Raw genomic sequence first — 6,000 nt, forward strand, 5'->3', positions numbered from 1 at the left:
TGTGGGAATCACCCACATGTCAACCTTAATTCAGGGCTCAAGGTTCAGACCCCAGCATTTCACCCTCCATAACCAAAACCTATCGCTACACATGAGTTGTGTACACTAACCTTTACTGGCCTTGAATTTTTGCAATGCAGTATTTTGTCCTCATACTATTTCTTAAGCTTTCACTTAAATGATTGCCCATATAAATGATCTTCAAGTATACACAACTATTTTAACATTTTCTTTTTCATCTCTTTCTTCACTGCTGGATTCACTAAATTATTTCCATATCAAAACAGTACAAAAATACTTTGGGTTTGACTATGTTCATCTTTTGTGTATTTGCCTCCATGACATTACATTTCTTCTCAGCCTCATAACTATTCATTTTTTCTGCATACAGCACAAATGTCTACAAAATCTTCTTTGTAACTTCTCCTTATGCCTTTTGGTATACGCTGTTCTGTACTTGAACCTTTCTCCAGACAATCTGCCACCTCAAGGTTCACTGACAAGATTTAGGAAGACCCATAAACTGCCAAAAAATTACAAAGGAGTTCCTACCCCTAGCATTCTGTGATTCTCTGACCAAAGGCACAGCACACAGCCTCACAACTGAGAAAAACAAGTGTGTTTGCATGTGCTCGTGGCATATTCTCTTACTCCACCTTTACACTGCTTCAGGCACAGTTGTGTTCCTCCACTGAAAGGTGTTCCACACTACACAGTCTCTTCAACCCAAGAGGGAGGCGATCGTGACTTTAATATAGCCCTCACTTTTTAACTTAAGCCACTTGTGTAAAGTAGCTGGCCATCCTCTCAGGGAAAAAAAATGGTGTTTAAATATATTTATTATAGTGGTTTGAATATTTAGTTCCAAGCCTTGGAGAGTTATAAGCTATGTATTTTTTACCATCTCTTTTCCCACACCGTTCTGCTATTAGTGTCACTTATACAACAGAACATCCCAATTTCATACTCAATTGCCTTTCCAGCTGAAAGCCATGAGCTATCACTGATAACAGAGAAGTAATGCATCATAAAAAAATATTTCCTCTGAAAACCACATTAAAATTTTATTTATGAAGTCGCTCAATGTATAAGGCAACACATTTCATACTAAGCTTGAGTCCTAATAGCACGGAACCTCCAATTTGAAAGGGAGCAGCTGTTGTTCTGTAGTTACCTCATTCAAGTACTCAAAAGTTTGTCTGCACACATAACACTTCCTGCCACATCCTGCAGTTACCTACGTTCTGCTGTCACTACGCAACTGGCTAACCATCATCATCAGTCTACAGGTTGAAATGAATGAAGACTTAGATGTCAATAAAAGTTAATGGGATGGCAGGATCTTACACGTCTTTAAATGTGCTTCTTTCAAACACAGCTAAGCAGAAGCAGCCAGACACCATTCACGTGACACGTCGCCAAGTGTCAAAACAACATTTTTACGGGGAATTTCCTCATGTGAAGAATGCAGCATCAGCTCTTCCAGAGAGAAGGGAAGATTCCATCTTACTTAAGTGCTGAAAATGGTCTATTTGACCACTGAGAAGCGATTCTCCCCAAATGTCTCACTAAACATTTCAAAGTTGCATTCAAACACAATATCTGTTTAAATATGTTTTACAGATACAATCTTTGCCAGCCTTCATTGCACGGTACTTACATTATGTAATCAATTTTATTGCTGTTAGTTTACCACACTGCTGTATTTCTAAAATGCTGATCAAATTGATAATCCTTAAAAAAAAAAAATTTAATTAATTAAAATTTCACCTAATGAATCTCAAAAATACCACTAGGCCTTCCAGAGCTTATCAGCTTTTCTCTGAGTTAGTAGCTGGTCATGACAGTAGCAAAATTACATGCAACTAGAGCACAGTAGGAAGCTTAATTATCATCTGTGACTGGCCATTTTTACCAGATGAAAGACATCTATTTTAACCCAGTTATTATGCAGATATTTGTCTGAACATATGCCTGAAAACAAAGAAATTCTTATTTAAAAATGAGACTCAAAGCACTGAATTTGAATTTAATATAGACAATAATAATATTTAAAAAAAACCCACTATTGTTAAATATACTAACCCATACAACAAAAACTAAATTTTATGTCCTTCATGTGTATAGGTCTGTCAGTCTCAAGAAATTTTGTGTACTCCTACAAACTAAATCTCTTGCCTCTAAAATATATTTGCAGGTCAGCAGAAAAAAAAAAAAAAAAAAACCACAGTAGAAATGCAGTAGAATGCTGTGCCTGTAAACCTCCACAGAACAATAACCCTTTAAACTTTATGGCCACTTACGTATATTTTTTTGTCTTGTAGGACCAGTGGATAACCATGGCAACAATACCTTGATCTCTCTTTTCCCATCCTTTAGCATACCAGTTCTGAGCAACAGAGGGAACTGGAGTAGATTAGGTTGACTATTCACCCGCGTACTCAGAAACAGCTGAAATCAGACTTCAGAATGCTCACTTCCTATCTATATGCTCAGACCGAAAGTTTGCTGATCTTGTTCTAACATAATAGCTCACCTGAGAATAAATACCACTAGAAGTTTTAAAACACAGATAATAGCAACCAGCACCAACTCATATTGTGATGACTACTACAGGGTCTCCTAAAATACCACGTTGTGTAAAACAGTCCAATGCTTTTTGGTTTCTAGTTTAGCCATATAAATTCTCCTGAATTGCCTCTTTTCCCCACCATGCCTCCTTTATCCCATGACCAGTGTATAGCTTTGGCCTAAAACATGAATCTGGTAACAGTAATGGTACTGAGACATAATACAAGGTTTGGATCATGCAACTTTCAAGCAGAAGTTTTTGTTTCATAATCTAACTCGACTGATGGGATACTGTGGCTATGTCACTACAGCACAGTTCATACTCACAATGACATCCATATTTGTGTAAAATCCAAATTTAATGGATCCAAACTTGTGATCTGAATCACAACAGGGGAGAAGGCTTGAGCTTTCACTGCCCCATAAAGCAGGTATGTACTCAAAAAGCAGAAGAGCAGCGCTCTGCATAGCTGGACATACCCTGAAATTAACCACTCTGGAAAGTCCACAGTCGCTGCCAGAAAATTGGCATGAAACACATTCACTTGGATTGCTTCCTAGAAAGCTCCAGTATGTGCAGTTTAAACAGGACCTCAAAGCCCAGCTACAAGAACAGCATTACACACCATCCCTGAACCAAGGTGAAGTTGGCTGCCTGCTGCTTACAAAGCACATGGTACAGAACAGACTACCTTAGGTCCCTGCTCCACCAGGCTATCCAGACCATCTCCAAACACCACACACCATTAATGATCCAGTGCTCAGGCACTGGAAAATTTTGCATCGTCTTTACTCAGCACAACTAAAACTGACAAAATTCACTTCTACACACTCTTTTGTTTTTACTTACCCAAAGGACTAACCAATTTTCATCCCTGTCTTTCCTTTGGCTAATATGAAATTTTTTTCCTCCTCATGACATGACTAAAATCTTTTCAGATTAAATGCTGCCTTCAGAATGTCAACAGTTACTTAAATAACTGCCACTGTTTCTGCTTTCTTTTGTGAACACCTATGTAAGCAGGGTGCCAAAAAGCCCTGAAAGTACTGCTACTATCAAGCAAGGCAACGTGAAGCGTATTTCAACGTCTGCCAGTATAACCACTGAAATGTTAAAATGATTCCTTAACCCACTGGAGAGATCAATCACTGACTCATTACAGCTACACATCACACTATTATCGTGCGTAAAATTCAACAGTGTACCCTCAAAGACCTCTGAAAAATTTCAATCACTAGTCAGCAACCAGTTACTGAGATTATGTCTGTAATATTTAGATTATGACAAGTATTTCCAGTTCTGTATCTTCAAGTGCATTTCTCTATCTCCTAGAATTTTCCAGCATCTTGCCAACAGTTATGGTCCTACTGCAAAAGAAACCTTTGAACTGATACTAAATGTACTTGATTCTAAAGCTTTTACAGCACATTCAAGCAATCCTCTGGTTCAAAAGCTCAACAAAGAAATGAATTTTTACCAAGAACTTCAGTTATTTTTTCTACACTGCTCAAGCAACTAATACTTCCAAAACTAACTGAACCTCATAGCACCACAAAGGATAAAACTAACCTCCATCATTTTCATTTTACAGGAGAAACAGCAACAAAAGGATGAAAGAGTTTGCGAGAGTTGCACAGCAAGTGAAAGGCTAAGGAGATACTGAAAACAAAACCAAACACAATTTCCCATTGTTCCTTTGCAGCTTGTCCTCCCAGACAAGCTCCTATCTAAAACCCCTTTTCCAAATCAAATGTAGCAACATGACATGGTTTGCTGTTTTGTTTTGGTTTGGTTTGTTTGTTTGTTTTTGTTTTTGTTGTTTGGGTTTTTTTGTTTTGTTTTCCTTGAGGGTTTTGAATTTAGTGTCACCAAATAGGAAGAACTGGATTTGACATATAAGCATAAAAAGATTCGGGGGACAGTATATGGCTTATCACTGTTTAAATCAGCTGGTTTTGCTCATTTATGGGAGAAGAAAAACAAAGGTCTGGTTGGAAAGCTACTTCACACATATATTAAATGCCTGGCAAAAAGCAGTAGTCTTGTAGATACTTCAGTGCTCAATCAACTACACAAGAACATACTAAACAGGGCCAGAAACACAGCACAAGATTCACAGTCCTGTGAAAAGTGTTTATTAAATTAAGGGTTATCCAGTGCCTCTGTAATAGGGATAAAAATTCAATTTAATAAGCAGCTGTTCTCACTGCTGTATAAAAGAGAAAATCTGAACTACAACACACACTACCCTAAAATGTGGGTTCATGCTAATGTTTTTCTCACAGAAAATAGAATGTCGTCATCCATAGAATCATAAAATGGTTTGGTTTGGATTGGAAGGGACCTTAAAGATCATCTAGTTCAAACCCCCCCTGCCACGGCCAGGGTCACCTTCCACTGGACCACACTGCACAAGGCCCCATCCAAGCTGGTCCTGAACACCTCCAGTGGTGGAGCATCCACAGCTTCCCTGGGCAACCTGTGCCAGTGTCTGACCACCCTCAGAGTGAAGAACTTCCTTACATCTAATCTAAATCTGCCCACTTACAGATTGAAGCCATTACCCCTTGTGCCATCACTTCAAGCCCTTATGAGAAGTCCCTCCCCAGCTTTCTTGTAAGCCCCTTTCAGATACTGGAAGGCCACAATAAGGTCTTCCCAGAGCCTTCTCTTCTCCAGGCTGAACAACCCCAACTCTCAGCCTGTCCTCACAGGAGAGGTGTTGCAGCCCTCTGATCATCTTTGTGGCTTTCCTCTGGACCCACTTCAACAGGTCCATGTCTTTCTTGTGTTGGGGGGCTCCACAGCTGGGTGAACGACTCCAGGTGGGGTCTAATGTGAGCAGAGTAAAAGGGCATTCAAGATCCAGGGGGCATGCCCAGAGCCTCTGGCAACTAACGAAGCCTGTGGCTGCTCTTACAGGCCAAGCTTAGCGATCAAGTCTCTGAATAGCAGAGCTTGTCAATTCAGCATTCTGAACCGGGGCTCTCAAGGAAAAATTAGTTGCAAAGAAAACATTGTCACTAATTACTTTCAGAATCCGCAACTGGCTCAGCAAGCAGCTTGCCACATAACTGCTGCTCCATCAACCACAGAAAGAAATACCTGTTTCTCCACTTTCTGAACTTCAGCCTGTAAATAACCTCCCCAGCATTTCTCCAGAAGGCATCAAACTGTGAATGAAATACAGCACTATCTGCTCAGCACACGTCAGTCTGGCATGATCTGCCACATTACTCCATCGTGAGCTTCCACAACCGCTGAAGAAATTACAGATCATCACAAAGTGACTACGAATGGCACTGCCAGAGGCATGCTTGGCGAGACTGAAACATTTCTGCAGCTTTTTCTAGTTCAAGGGGGAGCTAACAGGGAATCCCATTCAACCACAGACAATCCTGCTCCCTTATAATTTCCCCCTACCACAA

The sequence above is a fragment of the Merops nubicus genome, unplaced genomic scaffold, assembly GCF_000691845.1.
Source record: "Merops nubicus isolate BGI_N331 unplaced genomic scaffold, ASM69184v1 scaffold23227, whole genome shotgun sequence".
Classification (NCBI taxonomy): domain Eukaryota; kingdom Metazoa; phylum Chordata; class Aves; order Coraciiformes; family Meropidae; genus Merops; species Merops nubicus.